General features: G+C 39.8%; 1 pseudogene; it reads left to right on the top strand.

Annotated features, from left to right (window-relative positions):
- Positions 1-12,882: 12,882 nt before the first annotated feature.
- On the top strand, positions 12,883-13,238 carry LOC142848651 (large ribosomal subunit protein eL31-like; annotated as a pseudogene).
- The last annotated feature ends 7,426 nt before the right edge of the window (positions 13,239-20,664 follow it).

Below are 20,664 nucleotides of genomic sequence, written 5' to 3'. Positions count from 1 at the left end.
GATAAAAAAATGCTACAAACATTTTTCCAGAGTTAACCCTTAGAGAAGGTAAATCAGACTCTAACATAGATGCAAGCCCTGAAATTCAAGACACTATTTTTATTTTTTTTTCCCTGTAACTTTTAAAAACATCTTCCCTCAAACCTCCATACTGTCTCAAAGACCAGCTCTAATGCCAACTGGTTATGGTTCCTTCCTGCTGCTTCTAGAAGATTCAAATCTACACTCAGACCTTGCTTACCTTGTGATGCCATAAACAATCTCCCTTAGCCTAGTGGACTTGAAACTTAAACAATTCAGGATGTCTCGGAGACAAGAGTTGTGAGGGTTGCCAAGGAAAGGAAACAACATTCGGTGTTCCTACAGCAGCATGCCTTAGGCAGCACTTACATGAGCTGAGTCTACACCAAACACAGCTTCGTTTTAGGTTTGTTTACTGTGTCTAAGTCTACAGTAAAAAGTTCTAACTCTGACCACGGTAGGTTTGAGATGATGATAGTTACACTCAGGAGTATCTTAAGAGATTTACGTGTCTTTCACTAAATAAGACTAAACATTTACTCTCTTTCAGAAAATGGGCTGATATTTTATTTGTATTATTTAAACAGCTCTGCTTAAACAACTTCACAGAGAGGGTACTGTTTTAACCATTTCACGAACAGGAAAACCAAGATAAGGGTAGTTAGTTGTGCAAAGGCTACCTTACAACCTGTGTGCTGCAGTGTTTTAGAATTGTAATGATGAGAAAGAAAGAACAGTTGTTGTTTATGAAATAATATGTCCTGCCATCATAAGAGTCACCATTATGTTTTTTCAGTCCCAGCTAGCTTCATTTACATACCCAGCTGAACCACACAGCTAGTGAGGCATTCATGGAGCCTTTAATAATGGTTAAGGTATTGGTTTAGTTAATGAGGTAGATACTATTTTGTCATCTGGAGTATTACATTTACATTGCTAGGAAACTCCAAAGTCAGAATTCATATCTAGGAGTATGATTACTGCTTTATACAACTCTCAAATTAATATTTGAATGATAATGTTAATTAAACTAGTTACAATGATTAATCTCCTCTCTTGAGACGTGAGTCAAAGAAAGGTTCTTACCACATCCACACTCTTGCACTTTCTTGTTTGGTTGCTAAGTCTACAGAGAACTGAATCATGGTGTAGCCGGGCATTGAAAAGGAAAGGAGAGGCTGAAGGTTTTCAAGTAGCCTAGAGACCTGCGTTATCAGCCCACCCTGGAGGTCTGGCCTACCCACTTCTTACTGCAGCAGCTGGCAAGGCTCATTAAAGACTTGCTATTTACTTCTTAGAGACAGGGGTTGTCTGTGGATCTTAGGATACCAGTCCCTCCTGTCACTGCTTCCATGTTCATAACCCTGGCGACATTCAAGACAGTATGCTTGCTCACCTTGGAAATGTCTTCTTAATGCCTGAGTGGAAGGAACACTGTAAATACAAAACATTAACTATTCTTATCTTCAGGACCATAAACATAGCTAGAGGTTTCAATATGATACATAAATTAGCATTTACGTAACTTTCAAGGTTTGTGCTCATATTTAAAAATAGTTGCAACATTATTTTCATTTTCTGGATGCAGAAACAGAATTGCAGTGTCACAAAAAATTATTTCAAGTTGCATATCATATTAGGAGTAGAGATGCCTATGCTGGATTCCTTTTGGTTCAGGTTCAGAGCTACTGTGCCATTGATTAGATAAAAGTGTGCTGAGAACTAACCATGCCCTAGACTGTGCTCATCACTAAGCAGTGGGCACTGATCATCACAACAACCTCTGAAGTACTTGTTATCCACTTAACAGATGCAGAAACAGATACTCATAGAGGTGAACTCATTTGGCCAGCATTGCATGATTATTGTCTTTTACTATATATTTATTTATTTATTAAGTGATCCAGGACTAGGATTCAAGCCCTGCCTTTTCTCACTCAAAACCACTTCTAAGATTTCAGTTCCCTCTAAACTCTAGGGAATGGGATCAAACTTATAAAATGATTTCCTTCCCTAAACCATAACAAAAATGATAACAATCAGACATGATTTCACTTATCCCACATAACCTGAAGTCCAGAAAAAAGAAAACAAGCATAGAAAGTATTTTTACTTTTGTCAATAGATTCTTTATTGCTTATATTCTAAAAATGTAAATTTACACTAATGTGATATTATTATCTATATTGTTATATTATTATCTACATAATTATATGCCGTGTCCAGGCATTAAAATGTGGCCTAGCTATTTATTGAAATATTTCCCTTCATATAAAATATTTACTAACATTAATGTTATACAATAATTTCAAAACCATGAGATGGCAGCATATAATATTGGTTAGACATTAAAAAATTAGAAAAGAGGGATTGGGGTATAGCCCAGTAGTAGACTGGATGCCCAGTATGTCAAGGCTCCAGGTTGGATCACCTGCAGTGAAAAAAATGGTGCAAATTGTGTGCATACAAACATATGCAGAAATATTATGCTAGTATTCAAGCATAAAATTTTAGGCAATTTCTGCAAATATTCTAAATATCAGAGCATAACTACTTTTACTTCAATAACATCTGTTTGCTAAGAGACTTAGATGTGTGAATTCATGTTTATTCAACAAGTTTTTAAAATTTTCAGGAACCATATTATAGTAGGAGAAAGCATTTCAATGTAGTTGAAGATATGCATAATTCCATTCTTAGAGTATTAGGATCATTAATTAAAAGGTTATCAGGATCCAGATAATAGTACAAAATCAATCAGATAAAGCATTCTATTTAGTCATCAAGAATTATGCTTTTAGCAGAGGCAGGTGGGTTTGAAGCCAGGCTAGTTCCAGGATACCCAGGCCCACATAGACAGACTCTGTCTCAAAAGAAAAAGTAAAAGGACGAAGGAGAGAGAGAGAGCACAGAGAGAGACGGATAACCCAAGAGACAGACTGAGAAAGACAGAAAGAGAGAAGGAGGAGAAGAAAGAGAAATGCTTTTACTAAATTCCTTCATGAGGCAAGAACAAGGGACATACACATTCCACAACAAACACTTCGTTTCTTACTGTTCCTGACTGCTCCAGCCATGGGTAATGTTTGCAGTTCTCTGGGCTGGTGGTTGTTTAATAAACTTTTCTTGGACTGTCTTTGCTTGTGCTGTTGGGGAACTGGACTATTGACAGATCTGGAATCATTTCTAAGGTAAGGGTGCCCTTGAAACAAAGCTTCAGAAGATGAGGGCGAGAGGGGAAAGGGAAGAGCTTTCTAAGCAAAGCCAACAGCACACACATACACCAAGAAAGCAAGACAACCCAGTATGAGGACTAGATTCCCAAAAGCCAGCCAGCTCAAGCGTTAGGGACAGGCCCTGATCCCACTGCTAGAAGTCCACAGATAGACCAAGCTACACAACTGTCACACATGTGTATAGGGCCTAGGTCAGTCCCACACAGGCTCCCTAGCTGTCAGGACAAAGTCTGTGAGCTCCTATGAGCCCTGGTTAGGAATTTCTCTGGGTTCTCTTGCGACGACGTTGACCCCTGACTATATAAACTTTTCTTTCTCTCTTCGACAGGATAATCCTGCTTATTAATAGGATATATATGAGCATTTTTTGGTTGACACAGAGTGAAATGGAAGTGAGTGGGGAAGTAGGGTGATACTTTTTTTTGACAAGAGATAGGTCATTTAATGTCCTAATATATGGCATAGTACCATGCAATGATGAACTCTGCCGTAAATACAAATAGCACCAGTTCTGAAAACTAGCAGACTTTCTAGGGAGGAAAACACGTTTCCTCTGTCTTTAGGTACAGCGATGGGTCCTTTAAACTGATGACAACAACAAAAACAGATTAAGAAGATAAACAGTAATCCATGTGCATAAGGAGGCTAAGAAAAGAAGCAACTAGCTCATTAAAGTGATTAGATATGCATATAGGCAATTTAGTAAGGTTAGGGAGAAAACTTTTATAGGAGAACAAAGAGATTTCCTTAAGTCACGGAGCAGAAATTGTTTGGACACATCGTTAATCCTGGCACTTGGTAAGCAGAAGCAGACAGATCTCTTGAGTCCAAAGTCAGCCTGGTTTACAAAGTGAGTTCCAGAACAGCCAAGTCTATACAAAGAAACGCTGTCTTGAAAATCCAAGAGAGAGAGAAATTGAGACAGAGCAGATCTTTGGGGAAAGGAAATGAACGCAAACCATTTTGTCATGATGTCTTTCCAAAATTGGCAGGGTTTTATTGTTGCTTATTTGTTTGTTTTGTGATACGGTGTTTCTCTGTAACTTAGACTGGCTTTGAACTCTCAGTCATCCTGTCTTGGCCTTTGAATGTGCACTTGCCGGTGTGCACCACTACGCTCAGCTCCACTTGATATTATATATGATGTCATGAGGGTGACGTCACTGACACTACAGCCCACACAGACGGGACAAAGCCCAAGATTTCTTTCATGGTCTCTGAAAGTTTTGCGACTACACATCAGTCTCGGAACTGTTAGGCAATGGTGACAGCCTCACCCAAAGTGGAATCTCCACTGTGTCACCATTTTGTGTTCCTTTCACTTTGGGTGGCTTCTTGAAAGTTTTGCTGACCAGGGACAAAGGCAGGAGATTCCACCTCAGCCTGACCCTGTGTGATTTAAATGGTGCTGCACTGTAATCCTCGGGACCTTTTTGTCACTAGTTGCTTTGGCAATGTCATAACCAACCTTTTGGAAAGAGACTGATACGGGGCAAATACTGTTTGGAGTAAGCTTGATGTGAACATTACAACTGGTATACTTACATATACGATTTTGACACAATTAAAATTATATAGAATGGGGAAGGCAGTTACTGTCAGAAAACCTAAATTTTGAGATGACTGAAGAAAACCATACCTTTGCCTTCTATGAGCTGAAAGCCAAAAACAAGGCTATTCTTAATATCCTTAATTATAATTTCTATTTGGTAACATGGTCCTCAATTCATTGAGGGAAGGAGAACCTTTGGAATAACCTAATATTTTAATGGAGAAGGAAGGGAGGACTGTGTAGAAACTGGTACAACCAACCTACATAGGAATGTTAAAGCATCCATAAGCAGACATTTGCAACCCACTGTGGATTTGCATTTTAAACTCAATACTTTACATTGTAAAAATTACATTTTTTTCCACCAAATTTAATCTGTTCAAACACATCTGTATCTTTTAACTAAACCAGTGGCTCTCAATCTGTGGGTTGCAACCCCTTTGGCAAATCTCCATCTCTGAAAATATTTAAATTAAATTATGATTCATAAAAATATTAAAATTACAGTTATGAAGTAGCAACAAAAATAATTTTGTCATTAGGATCACTACAACATGAGGAACCGTATTAAAGGGTCTCAGCACTAGGAAGGTTGAGAACCACTGATAAACTATCATCTTTGTATTTATTCTCTCGGAGTCCAATCCCTCTAGCCATATTATCTTTTATTCTTTTATTTTAGTTACATGTATGTGTGCATATGCATGTATAACATACAGCCTTATGTATCCCAGGTTGATCTCAAGCTTGCTAGGTAGTCAATGCTGGCCTTGAACTCTTATTCCTCCTGACTCTACCTCCTCAGTGCTACGATTACAGTCTGCAAGACCATGCCCAGTTTCCAGCTTTAATTTATTTTCTTCTTGGTATTTATTACACCAAGTACCTTTGGTTATTTTGTTTGGTCCTTAGGATAGAACCCAGGGATTCATGCATTCTGGGTAAGCACTGTACTACTAAGCTACAGAGGAGCTAGAACTTAAACGAGCCTTTCTGAAAGGGGCATAGACAATAAGTATGACAGAAATGGACTTAGCTAAGCATGTGGTCAGACAGTTGGAGGTCTGGGCAAGTCAAGACCATTGACCAGACAGGCAGCCGACTTGGCAGGTCCAGGAAGCTGGCCGGCTTTAAAGCCTCCTTTAAAGGTAGCAATCAAGGTCAAGGAGGCAAAGTAATTAGACCCTGCAGGACAGTGGTCCAGAGCCACTGCTAGAAAGAACTTGTTCTCTGACTGACACCCAAGAAACTTTTTTCATCTAGTGCAATTTAGAAACTGTGCAGTCTATACCCTATCTAAAGAGAACAAGACAATTTTTAAAACTCCCTAATTCCAAAAAGCTAACTGCACTGACTGGTTTTGTGTGTCAATTTGACATAAGCTAGAGCCATCAGAGAGGAAGGAGCCTCGGTTGAGGAAATGTCTTGATGAGATCCGGCTATAAGATATTTTCATATTTAGTGATTAATAGGGAAGGGCCCAGCCCAAGGTAAGTGTTTCCATCCCTGGATGGTAGTCCTGGGCTCTGGAAGAAAGCAGGCCGAGCAAGCCAGGGGAAGCTAGCCCAGTGTGCAACACCTCTCCATGGTCTCTGCATCAGCTTGTGCTTCCAGGTTCAACAGCTTCTGCTTCCAGCTTCCTGGCCTGTTTGAGTTGCCATCCTGACTTCCTTTGTTGATGAACAGCAATACAGAAATATAAGCTAAATAAACCCTTTTCTCTCCAGATTGTTTTTTGGTCATGGTGTCTCATTCCATTAATAGAAACCCTAACTAAGACACTAATAAACAAAATGAGATTTTCTAGTTTTTTTGAAAAAAGCTCTCTCACACTATTGCCCAGGCTGGCCTGGAATTCACTTTGTAGCTAGGTTCAAACTTACAGTCAAACTTCTGCCTCAGCCTTAAACATGCAGAGAAATAGGCACATGCCACTACTCTAGGCTCAAACAAGAATGTTTTTATTGTTACGGTTGTTTAAAGAAAGATAGAAGTAAACAAAAGGACACCCTGTCTCCTGTCTTGTGGTTTGGGTGTGTAGGTGATAGCATAAGCTTGGCTGAAGACTGAATTGAAGGCGAATTCTTCAGAGCTGCCCTAGTTTGCTTTCTACTGCTGTGGTAACACCATGACCAACAGCATCCTGGGGAGAAAATGGCTTATTTGGCTTATACATCCCTATCATAGTCCATCATTGAGAGAGGTCAAGGCAAGAACTCAAGCAGGGCATCAACCTGGAGGCAGGAACTGAAGTAGAGGTTATGGAAGAATGCTGTTTACCGGCTTGCTCACCATGGTTTGCTCAGTCTTAGAGAAACCAGAGCGACACTTCCCACAGTGAGCTAGGCCCTCTCCCCAACAATCATTAATTTAGAAACACTCGACTTGCCTAGAAGCAGTCTGATGGAGGCATTTTCTCAGTTGGGGTTCCTCTTCCCAGAGAACTCTAGGTTTGTGACCAGTTGACAAACAAAACAAAACCAGCACATGTGTCTTGGAATTTTTCCATAGGTTTCTCTTTTTCAGAACTCCACTTGCAGCCAGATGTGGTGATATATGCCCATAGTTCCAGGCACTTGGGTGGCAGAGGCAGGAAGATCTCTTGGGACCAAGGCTTCATCTCTCTAAATTAAAAATAAAAAATTTGAGAAAGGACAATTAGTAAACTTAAGGGCAAAGGCAACCTGTAGCTATTTCTGCCAAACAACACTGTCTCTTCATGTCTGTTGAACGTGAAATTTTCCCACAGGCACACGTATTTGAATACTTGGTCCCTAGTTGGTGACTAGAATCTTTGGGATGGGCAGAGACTGCCAGGACCTGATTGTTATATCCAGGCCACACTTCTGTTCCCACTCCCCTCACCCTTGTCCATCGAGGTATTACAAATGCTACCTCCTGCTCCTGTTGCTAAGGAGGAAGCTAGTCCAGCTATCAAGCTTCCAACTCTCAACCCTCTGAATCTTGAGCCCAAATAAACCTTTCCTCCTTAGTTCTCTTCTGTCGGGCATTTGGTCACGAGAATGAGGAAAGTAACAAACACAATGTCCTAATCTAAATAGCATCCATGCCCTCAAAAAAAAAAAAAACAGACAGTGCATTCCCACATAGGGAGAGTGGAGGACATCTTGAAAGAATCAGTTCTTTGTCCACCATGTGAATGCCAGGGATTAAACTCAGGTCATCAGCTTGCCAGCCACGCCTGATTTTTAAACATCACTTATTCTTTGCAGTATACTGTTCCTGTGTTATATCTTGTATAATAAACCATTAAATGCAATTTAAATAGTTTTTTAAAAGTTCATTCCCAGAAATTACTAAAATCCTAAATCCAATGCTCTCTTCTTAAATTTTAATTCATTTTACCCCCTAGAGTATCATCTTTTATTGTTGTTGTTGTTTAAATCAATGTACAACCAAAATATTTCACTCAAGGACATCTCCTCACATTTAACACTCCAGGGGCATGACTAGATGTAGTTCTTGGTTCTCCATGGCTTGCTTTCTTTACTCCCGCCCCTCTGAAACCTACTTTCCTTCCTGTGGCTGAACTCTTGACATCATGGCCATCTGCAAGGCTTGTGTTGGTAGTACTGATATTATTCCTGAGCTTCAGTCCCATCCTTTCAAACAACATCTATAATTACTTCAAATTCACAAACCAAAATTATCCTTAGCCTCCCTCACCAAAACAGCTCATCATGCTGTTTTCTCCCTATTTTTATTGCACTAGTAAAATACCATTTCCTTAGACATCTAACCTCTAATCAATGGCTTATCTCAAGTCCCACTCTCCTAAGAGAGACCTTCAAAATACTCTCATTTATCCAGAGCAAAACTTCTTTACAAAGAATATTAAATACGTATAGCATAGCAGGCATCAATTGTGTTATCTATACCAGAAAATAGAAATATGTAAAAAAATACCATTTTATTTTTGAAAATTATAAGCTATAAGATTTTTTCTCAGAGAAAATGTATGTATGACATTTTTGTATATTAAGAAAGGGTATTTCTTTATCTATTGCTACTTTTTAGGATTCAGAAGATATAGAACCTACAACAGAAAATCTGATTGCCAGTTGGGCAGTGGTGGCCCACACCTTTAATCCCAGCATATGGGAGGCAGAGTCAGGTGGATCTCAGAGATTGAGGCTAGGCAGTTCTGTAAGAGTGAATTTCAGGACAACCAAGGCTACAAAGAAAAGCCTCATTTCAAAAATAAAACAAACAAAACCTTCCCCAGCCAAACAACAAACAAACAAAACCCAAAAAGCTGATTGTCTACAATGTGCCTTAATTAAAGTGCCAAGACTTTTAGCAAGTTATTTACTAAATGTCCATCTTATAAATGCTGTGTTTTCTATACTTTGGGAAGCAGAGAAGGAAAATGCTAGATGAAAGATAAGCAGTCCATCCATTCAATTCTTCTTTAGTCCCTCTGAAATTCTCTCAATTCCATACTTCTATTAAAAAATAAAAAACAGCAGCAGGTGAACTTTACTGTGGAGTCATGTGATACATCAAGTGTCTGTAGATGTGGTAGTCTCTTCTTCCTAGACTCTCTGATCCCCTTCTCGGGGCTAATTCACATGCTAGTATTTTCCAAAGATGTAGAAAACTGGGACTCTCATGTAAAAGGAACTGAATTCAAACCAACCAAAGGAAGTGAAGAAGTCATGGGGAGTCAAGTCTCACGAATTTGGATGGGAAGGTCATGAAGCAGGCTTTGACCAAGGGTTCAGGTGAGGCTGTCATGACATTCTTGTATCCCTTATTCCGTCAAAGCTGGAGTTCAGTACAACCTTCCTTCCTAAAACATGCAGATGTTATCTATGTCTAGAAAGCGTTAAAGAATGAAACCCCCCTGCTAGGTGGAGAAGGGTTGTCATGGGCCCGGCTGGAGTTTCAGCTCTGAACTGGTTATGGTTACTAAGTAATCTGAGGTAAGGCAGGATGCCCACCAGTCAGCCGAGCTCTGTTTTCAGACAGCCCAGTGAACTGCATGATCTTAGGAAGTAGCTTACATTTACTGTTTCAGATTCGTTATCTGTAACCTGGGAATTATATTCTGTGTGGGACACAGAATAATCTCAAAACAAGTGTGCTGGCTACTTTTATGTCAATTTAGCACAATCTAGAGTTATCTGAGACGAGGGAATCTCAACTGAGAAAATGGCTTCATAAGATTGAACTGTAGGTAGGCAAGCCTGTAGGCCATTTTCTTAATAATGATCAATGCGGGAGGGCACATTGGAGGTGGGGTAGTACAACTAGAAAGAAATCATAAGGATCAAAGCAGAATTCAGTGGAATAAAGACTCAACAGTGTAAAGAGTGAAATAAAGAGTTGGTTATACATATGCACACATATATAATCACATACATATGTATGTATAACATGTAATAAAACCCATCATAGTGTACACTAACTAAAAATTTAATTAAAATAAAATATCCTGTATAATCTTCCCTTTGGTTAAAAGTGTGTGTAGCATACCAGAAAAAATATTAATAATGGTTTTCTCTGAGGGAGATTTTTTTCATTGTTTGTAACTCTTAACTTCTGCATTTTCTTATTTTTAACAATAAAAATACTTATACCTTAAAGAAAATAGAAACAACTAGACATGGTGGCACTCCCACCCCTTTAAGTCCAGCACTCGGGAGGCAGAAGCAAATAGATAATTGGGAGTTTGAAACCAGCCTGGTCTACATAGTGAGTTTTAGGACAGAGAGGGCTACATAGTGAGACTCTGTCAAACAACAACGATAACAACAACAACAACAACAACAAAAACAAATGTATATTCTACTATTTTCAAGTAAGTCTCTTATTTTCTGAGAATTACTCTTTCTCTTTCTATTTGTAAAACACGTAATAATCTTGTTTTTAGATTCTCAATTTTATGCTTCTTTTTAGATACGAGGTCTTTTTGTGTAGACCAAAGCCACAAATTCATGATCTCTCTCTCTCTCTCTCTCTCTCTCTCTCTCTCTCTCTCTCTCTCTCTCTCTCTCTCTCTCTCTCTCTCTCTCTCTCTCTGGTTTTTTATAACAAGGTTTCTTTGTGTATCTTACTCTTTAGACCAGGCTGTCCTAGAACCTGCCTCTGCCTCCCCAGTACTGGAATTAAAGGCATGTGCCACCACCACCATACAATTCATGATATTTCTGCCTGCTCTAGTTAGCGTTTCTGTTGCTAAGATAAAGTACTGACCAAAACAAACTTGGGGAAGACAGGGTTTATTTAGCTTACCAGTTATATAGTCCATCACAGAGGGAAGGTGAGGTGGGAAATCAAGGCAGAAACCTGGAGGCAGGAACTGGAGCAGAGACCACAGAGGGATACTGCTTACTGGCTTGTTTCCCCTATCCTGCTCAGTCATCTTTCTTCCACGAACCAGGACCACCATCCCAGGGACAGCACCATCCACAGAGGCCTGGGTCTTCCCACATCAGTCATTCATCAAGGAAATGCTCCATAGACTTCCCAGTCTGATGGAGGCATTTTCTCAATTGAGGTTCCTTCCTCCTAAGAGACTCTAAGTTGTGGCAAGTTGAAACAACTAACCAGCATCTTGCCTGGGCCTCCCAAGCCTGCTAATGTTTATATTACAATCATGAACCACCACACCAGACTTCTGAGTTATCTGAAGTTTTACATTAATTATATTTTCCCTTTACGTGCAAAATTTGATTTTTTTCATGCTTATTCTAACTTTGTATTTTAGGGAAAGAGAGAGAGAGAGAGAGAGAGAGAGAGAGAGAATGTGTGTGTGTGTGTGTGTGTGTGTGTGTGTGTGTGTGTATGTGTGTGTGTAAGTGCAGATACATGTGTGCCACAGCACATGAGTGGAGGGTAGGAAGCAACTTTCAGGGGTCAGTTCTTCTCACTTTGTTGAGATTACGTCTTGTTGATTATGTCCTATGCACTCTAGGCTAGCTAGCCTGTTAGCTTCCTCTGCCTCTGCCTCCTGCTCTTCAGCTCACCACAGACATGTGGGGACTGCAGATGCACACCACTGTCAGCTTTATTGCACAGACAACTTTTGTCACCTAAGACAATTTGTTATTTTCACTATGGTGACTATTACTGCAATAAAAGGTTTCTCCCCTCCCCTGTAGTTATATAAGCAACGGCAATTTCTGGTCAGAAGTGACTCTTTAACCAGACACACTGCCTGCAAATTATGCCAAGAGCTCCAGGGATGCAGTTGCCCAAGTTTTCACAAATGCTGAGTAAGCCTTTTGCTGACGCAGCTGCTTTTATTTTTTCGAGTTGTCCACCTTCCTGCACAGGTATGAAAGTGAGAACCCGAATTTGAAATTGTGTTTGCAAAGGCTGATTGATGCAGTGTCTGTAAGGGCTGATGGACTGTTTAGAACTTGAGTTGTGTGGAGAGGGTGAAACCTTAGGTTCACAGTCTAATTGCAATTTACCTTGAGTTATATTTAGCTCTGTAATTAGCAAATCCTTGGCTATGTCTGAGTCAAACCAAACGTCCTGTGACTAATAGATAAAAACCTTCTAATGTATTAACTAAAATAGTTGTAGTTCCATCAACAAAAAGGCCGAGTGAGCATTTCAGACAGCATCTGAGTCTGTAGCTGAGAGTTCTCCATTTTGCTGGAAACTACTTCTCTGACGTTTCCACCAATATTTATTAAAACTATCTGTAGGGTGGTGGTGGCACACACCTTTAATCCCAGCACTTCGGAGACAGGGGCAGGTGGATCTCTGTGAGTTGGAGGCCAGCCTGGACTACAAGAGCTAGTTCCAGGACAGACTCCAAAGCTACAGAGAAACCCTGTCTCAAAAAACCAAACCAAAACAAAAAAGTGTCTGGCCCTTACCTTTAATCCCAGCACTCAGGAGGCAGAGGCAGGTGGATCTCTGAGTTTGAGGCCAGCCTGGTCTATAGAGCGAGTTCCAAAACAGCCAGTGCTACAGAGAAACCCTGTCTAGAAAAACAAAAAAACAAAAAACAAAACCCAAAAAACAACAACAAAAAAAGTGTCTCGAGTTGCAACTTTCTTTCATTACTATTAGAACTTCCTAAGCTCTCCTTTCCAACTTGAGCCCGGTAGAATGGCTCCCACAAAGAAGAGGGGCGAGAAGACCGAGCCATCCTGCCATCAACGAGGCGGTGACCCGAGAATACACCGTCAACATTTGCAAGCACACCCAAAGAAATTCAGAAGTTTGCCATGAAGGAGATGGGGACTCCATATGTGTGGATTGATACCAGGCTCCATAAAGCCATCTTGGCCAAAGGAATAAGGAATGTTCCATACCGTATCCAGATACGTTTGTCCAGAAAACGTCGTGAGGATGAGGACTCACCAAACAAGCTCTACACATTGGTAACTTATGTACCTGTTACCATGTTCAAAAATCTACAGACAGTCAATGTGGACGAGAACTAACCTGCTGAATGTCAAATAAAGTTGGAGAACTGCCAAAGAAATAAAAAAAAAAAACTTTCTGAAACTGCTTCCACATTGGAACATGGAATTTTGGGTAAACTAGCTGTGTTCTTTCAGATATTTGGCTCCAGAATAAACTATCTTTTCTCCTTGGAGTTGAGAATTCTGTTTTTTTGTAGAGAACACCTACCTCTAATAGGTATCACAAGCTGATTAAAGTCACCTGATTCTCGTGACTTAATAATGACAAAACTTTCCTAGAAGTAATGGGTTTTTAATCAAGTGAATATCTAATTAGCTAAGAATCAGGTGTCACTAGAAGGCTTGGAGTCTCCACTAGCCACCAAGAGAGTTTTAAAACAGCCAAGACTGTTTAGATGTACATTGGAGGAAGCAGCCTTTGACAGCTTCTGACAACTCAGGAAACTAGGGAGACGGGAGGGAAGGAATAGAGCACACCATCCTGATGGTTCTTTGAAGCAACAGCAAAAGCATTCAGTCTTGGGGATTCAGAAACACGGATCTGACAGCAGTGGCTCTTGATCCAGTCCCTGTCTCTGGTCATTCTATGGTAGTCATTTAGTTTTGCTCTCAGGCAACTTGTTGGGGTTGGAGACAAGGATTGACAGATGTCAGTCAAGTTGTGAGCCTTCTGTCTGACAGCTTCTGGATTTTTAACAGGTACTGAGGTTTCCTAATAATGCTTGAACTCCAGCCAAATAACTTGAGGAAGAGTTGGGTCCTGTTGGCCTGTCTGATTTCTACCTAAGCACCCTGAGTTCAGGGTTACCACCCTGGGTGGTAATATGACCCAGATCTAAAATGATCTTGGGGAAATTAATCTCTTTGAGTTTAGGTTTCTTCATTTGTAAAAACAAAACAAAACAAAAACAAAAACAAAGGCATTATTCTTAAATATTGAGACTAAATACTTATTAAAATGTGTAGTGGGGCCAGGTATGGTGGGACACACCTTTAATCCCAGAGAGTTCCAAGACAGCCAAAACCACATAGACTCAATGTTGTCATTTGCCCCTCCCCCAGCCTGAAAAAAAGTACAGTGGAAATTTGTTAACCACAGATTTTATGAATAACTCTCTTTAAATGCTTATAGGTGAAGAAATCTCCCAACTGAGCTTTTGAGTGTGAGCTAAGTATATTAAGCAACAGCTTTCATATTTTAGAGATGTTTGGATTATATTTCAAATGTTTGAATTATATTACAAATGTTGGCCAAGATCCCAACTCATTGTTCAAACCCCTTTTTAAACTATAGTATTCTTGGTGGCATGTCTCTATAAAAGGTTGTTGTTGGCAGTGTAAGGTTTCTATAGTACCTAATGTCTTAGTTGCAAGGAGATCTTTATTTTATTTTCACTTGCTACGTGTTCAGAATGCTTATAAGAAGTTCAGCAAATAGTCCACCTATTTGAACAATAGTCATGGTATTAAGAACTTCTCTTAGCCCTAACTTCTTGGCCTATTGGGTGTTACCTGAAGTTCCTGGCTCCTATGCCAAAGGACAGGGACTTGCATTGGTGAAGCTGGAATAGAAGACATTGAACATTTCTTGTAATCAGAGAGTGAAGAGATGCACAATAACTTCTCTGTCTGAGCTTGTCTCCTATCGAGTCTTTTTCATTCTGAGGATCTTAAAGATTGCTTATTTGTTCTTCACACTAGCGCAAGCCACGTACTCACATAAAAATCTCTCTTCTCTTAAAGAAGAGCGCTGAAGACAGAATAACGTCTCTACGGTCTTGTGGTGCCAGAAACCGCTTAACAGTTTACTTTTCTTTTACTGCTTCTTGTGTGTGTGAGTGTACATGCGGAGCCAGAGATTGACTCTGTGCACCTTCCTCAATCACTCTGTTTTGTTTGTTGACTGGTTGGTTTTTTTGAGACAAGGTCTCTTTTTGCATCTGGAGTTCATCGATTCTGCTAAGCTGGATGGCCACTTAGCTTCAGGGATCTAGCTGCCCATCCCCCCCTCCAGTGCTAAGATTCTAGACGTGTGCCAGTACGCCCATGCTTTACATGAGTGTTAGGGATTTGAACTCAGTTCCTCATGCTTGCCCAGTTGTAGTAGGCACTTTACCAACTGAGCCATCCTCCCACACTAACAGTTTGGACTTTAGAGATTCTACTGCCAGCAGCAATGAGAAACATACAGAATATTTTTTTTAAAGACTTCCCCTTTAGGATCTTTCTTCCTCTTTTATTTCTTGGAAAATAAAGAGGAAAACAATACAAGGTCATACAGCCTCCAAGGAAAGGAAAGAATCACACAGTTCAGCCTCACTAGAGAAAAAATGGATTAACACTTATCTTAGGCTATTTGTTTTAGAAGGTGGATCTGTGACCTTTGAGCAGAAGGAAGGTAGAGACTGAGAAAGCAAGATGCAAGCAGGCAGTGTTGTCTCAATAAAGAGACAGGGAACAGAGGACAAGGGGCAAGTAGAACAATTTACCTTTACCCTCTTCCTCATCTCACTATAGGAGACAGGAGTACGTTTGTGATTGAACAGAGCTATACTAAATGCATGTTAGGACACGGTCTATGAGAATTAGCAGCTGGCAGGCATTAAAGAAACACTACAAGGGAGGAAGAACAAGATGGCTTAGCAGGTAAGGAGCTTGCCACTAAGCATGAAGACATGAGTTCAATCCCCAGGATCCACATGGAGGAAGAAGAGAATCAACTGTTGCAAGTTGTTCTATGACCTCCACATATGTGACGCCACCCCTACCTTCCATAGAATAAATAACTAAATGTTTGAAAAAACACAGAGAGCTATTGTTTTAGACTATGCTCCTGCACAGACTTGTCTACAGATAAAAATAAAGTCAGTCATATTAACATTCCACCATGCTGAGACTGAGCTATTTATCTGACCTGAGAAATTAAGATTAGGGAGAGAGCCAGCTTTTCCAAATAGGCCAATTTCCCTTGGTATGATAAGGAGGCTTCCTCTGCTTTAATACAAATGAAGTTACCTTAAATACCCTGATCTTATTTAATCACTTAATTTTACCATTGCTCTATCTCTCTATCTGTATCTATAAGAAAAGAAACTCTGAAGAAAGCAATTTTGTTTTTAGATTTTTGTTTCTCTTTTCTAAAATTAAGTGCATTTTTGGTATCATAGGAATCATAGAAATATATATTTATTTATTTTTGCCAGGTTTTGAAGACAGGGTTTCTCTGTGTAGCTTTGACTGTCCTGGAACTCACTCTGTAGACCAGGCTGGCCTCAAACTCACAGAAATCCGACTACCTCTACCTCCTGAGTGCTGGGATTAATGGTGTGTGTCACCACTGTTTGGCAGAATATATATTTCTTATTAACAAATATTAACTGTTTATATTAATGAGGTTCAGTGTGATATTTTACCAGTGGTAGCTATCATTCCCTACTCTTTATCAAGTTTAGAGCCTTCAATATCCTAAATTGTAGATCTTAATAAATATTAGATTAGATTACTCTGCCAGGCATGTACAGACTGTAATCAGGGGGCTACATGCAGCCAAACACTAAAACAAATGACCCCCAACATAAAATTGTAAACTTACTTAAAGTAGTATGAGATGTTGCATGTGTGTGTGTGTGTGTTGACTGTATAGTTCTCAAGCATGACCCTGACTTGTGTAGATGACAACATCATGCTATAGTGCCAAAGGCCATTTGGCCTTAAAGCTGTTCTATAGTTAGTACATCAGAACATTTTCTATTCATGTTTGGTACTCATTATCAATCTTCCCTTTGTCTCCTCTTCCCTTCACCATTCTCCACTCTTAGTAATTACTTTTCTACAGTAAGGTCATCTTTAATATACTTTCTCTTATGGGTAAGAAGTCATGCTAACAACCGACTGATGGCAGGATGCTGTATCTAGTATGATAAATGCCTTATGAGTTATGGCTGACAGTGGAGAATGATAAGGGAGAGGAGGAATGGATATGATCACTTTCATATTCTGTGTCATAAGAACACATTTATACTTCATATAGTATATGATGAAGTATAAATGCACATATATGTTGTAAACAGCTCAACATGAACATGCTGCCACTAGTTTGTTAATCTAAGTCAACCCCTAGTCTAGAGGATTCTGTATGAGGGATACAAGGCTCAGAGGCCTTGGGAGTATGCAACCCAGGTGCACTGAGAACTATAGTAAATTGTGGGATATTTGATCACACTGTGAACCCCGAGTTTGAGTTTGAATTGTTTAAACAAAATCAGCCTTGGGTCAGGAGGCTGAGTTAGCAACTAGTTGACAGAATGTAGTCATAGAGAGTCATAGGGTGTCTCTAAGATGATAGAGAGATGCTCAGAAACTAGTAGGGAGGAACTTAGCCTGGGTTCTTTTGTTTTGGTGGAAAGGAAGGACGCTCGAAGATCAGCTAGTTGCTACTTTATGAGCTAGTAGGGTTTCACCCCAATCTCTTGCCTTCTAAGTCTTATTGACAAATAGAATGATAGAGATTTAATTAGAAGCTATAGTTGGTGGCAGTGACATAGCAGGTGTCTACGGGAACAGATTTCCCACCAGGCCATGCCTGAATGGTTGAGCCACTGCCAGAGGCTCAGCCAAGTAACCGTGGAGCAGCATTTGCTGGCTAAAACGGCAGCATATTAAAGTGCCGCCTCTGTGCTGCAATAATGGTAAAATAATAATGATAGCAAGAGAAGGTGCAGGATATGAGAGAGAGAGAGAAGTGGTTCTCAACCCTTCTAATGCTGCGACACTTTAATACAGTTCATCATGTTATGGTGGCCCCCAATCATACAACTATTTCATTGCTACTTCATAACTGTAATTCTGCTACTGTTGTGAATCATAAAGCAAATATCTGATATGTAGGGTATCTGTTATGTGACCCACCCCATAAGGGTTATGACCCACAGGTTGAGAACCAGTGCTTTAGTGACAAAGACTGGCTTTGTTTACACCCTATGTAACCTGCTGGATGGATATGTGATGAAAGGCAGGTGTCTAGGATTCATTGGCTCTTTGAAAATCAAACAGTTTACAAATTCAATTTCCATCTTTACTCAGTACCAGTTTATTGCCAGGCAGGCCAAGTTCTGTTATTCTGGTCACAGACTTGCAGGTCATAAACCTCTCTGTTGACACTTTCCTCCTTGCACTGCGGTGTGAAAGCACAGACAACCCAGAAGTGATTATACATCTATGTTCTATGAATGCCAACGGATATAACTTTTATAACTTTTTGGTTTTCCTTCCTTCCTTGTTTCCTTCCCTCTCAGCCAAACACTTCTCCCTCCAGACGCCCCCCCCCACCATTGTGTGTGTCTGTTCCTAGAGACTGAACATAAAGCCTTGTGGATGCTAGGCAAGGACTTTACCATACCACTGAGCTATATCCTAGCTCTGTTTTGGAGATGAAGTCTTACTAAGTGGTCCAGGTTGGCCTCAAACTCAATCTATAGGCCAGACAGGCATTGAACTTACGATCGTCACTTATGCCTCAGTCTTCTGGGCAGAGATGATTATAGGCCTGTACCATCAGTCCTACCTAAATTTCATAAATATTATGTGTCATGAAATATCATTCTCTTGTTGATTTTTTCAGCCACTTAAAAACTATAAAAACCCATCCTTACGTCAAGGACTCTATAAAACAGAAGCAGACTGCATTTGGCTCAGGGCCCACAGACTTGGTCCAAATTCCTGAGTATAAAGTTAGGAAATAGCTAGGGGGTAGTGGCCTGCACCATTAATCTCAGCACTTGAGAGGCAGAGGCAGGCTGGTCTCTCTGAGTTTAAGGTCATACCAGTGCCTAAAGAGTTGAAATATATTTTTCAAGATTACTTGGGGTTAGTGGCAGGGATAAAAAGAACACTTGTGTCCTCTTGATTGTCCTCTGGCCACTTCACCCAATTTACCCCTGAGCTTACAAGTCTAAGTGTAGTTTGGTCAGAAGAACACTGTTGACAAAGATCACAAGAGATAAGTCTTCATAGGTGATTTATATAGTCAAGCTTTTTGTTTGAATCTTTCCCCCCAATAGACAAGAGGTCACAGTTAAAGAATATTTTTTTCTCTGACGTGGACAAAACCAAATAAGTAACTTTAAACAGTATGAGGTACTTCTATAATTCAGACAGATTGTTTTGTGGGTGATTTAATATTAAAGGGAAAGCTTTATGTAAATGAAATTTAAGAGTTTAGTTGAGGTAATAATGATTCTCAGATTGGCAGTCCCCAGAAACATAAAGGTTCAGAGAGCTCTCCTCAACAATGTTGGCAGAAAACAGAAATAAGTTGTTCATATATGACTTACTGGTTGGTTATAGGTCAAGGTTTGCCTATTTGAACAAGGTCTTATCAGTTGGTGGCCTGTGATCAGCTAAATCTCATGTGCTTGTAAAGCTCTCAAACTCTTCTAGACCTCAGCAAAATATATGTCCTATGGGTAGGCTTCAGTTTGTGTATGAAATTAGGTTACAGTTATCTTGGAAATTGTGGTATGAAGAATCTTAAATTTAATTTAAGTAGGTTTACTTAAGAGTGCCCTTGCGTTCTGTTAGCCATTCACTCCTGTAGGCTTCAATTTATTCTTCCTTTAGACTGGTTCTGGATATGTATGTAGCCTGGACTATTACTGGACTCAAGCTGCCGACTGCAGGATTCTAGGTGTGTGCCACTATGTCAGTTTATGTTTTTTGAATACTGATAGGGGTGACCTCAGAACCTTTGCAGAAGCCTCAAATATCACTGAGAAATTTGGTTAAGACAGAAACTTAATGCTGTCTGGACAACCTTGGGACAAATATATCAACAGGTGAGATTTATTTAAGAATAATAACAACATAGAACTTTTCTTGACTGCTTTGTTTACTCCACACATTGCTCTCATTTAAATCCCACAAAAATTATGTGATAAATAGTTATAGTTAAAGGAAGCAATAGGAAATTAAATTATCTGTCTGAGAGAGTAGTTAGGGCAGCATTCAACTTGGGCAGTTGGCCGCAAGAACTACATACATGCTTAGAGAATTTAAACATGAACCAATGAGAACACAGAGGTGGATAGATGCCAAAACAGAGCAAAGTGCTGCTGATAGTCAAATTAAACTTCCCATTTTTATAGATGAGGAAATGACTCTTCAAATTTAATAAGCATATTTAGTCATATAGCTAGTTACTATGTGATCAAGACTTTGCCTTCAGTTTCATAGGTACCAACTCATTGAATCGCTTTCATTTTACCCCCCTGAATGTGCTGCAGAACAAAAACTGGGCACAAGAGAATGAGTAAATGGTGAATAAATTCTGTGCACTAGCCACAGAATGTATGTACTACCCACACATATACATAAAATAATTCAATTTTGGGGACTAGTGCTCATTGAAAGCATGCTCGCATGCATGAGGTCTTGATTTCAACTTCAT

The sequence above is a fragment of the Microtus pennsylvanicus genome, chromosome 4, assembly GCF_037038515.1.
Source record: "Microtus pennsylvanicus isolate mMicPen1 chromosome 4, mMicPen1.hap1, whole genome shotgun sequence".
Taxonomy (NCBI): domain Eukaryota; kingdom Metazoa; phylum Chordata; class Mammalia; order Rodentia; family Cricetidae; genus Microtus; species Microtus pennsylvanicus.
Note: the sequence above shows the minus strand (reverse complement) of the source record. Positions and strands in the feature narration are given on the sequence as shown.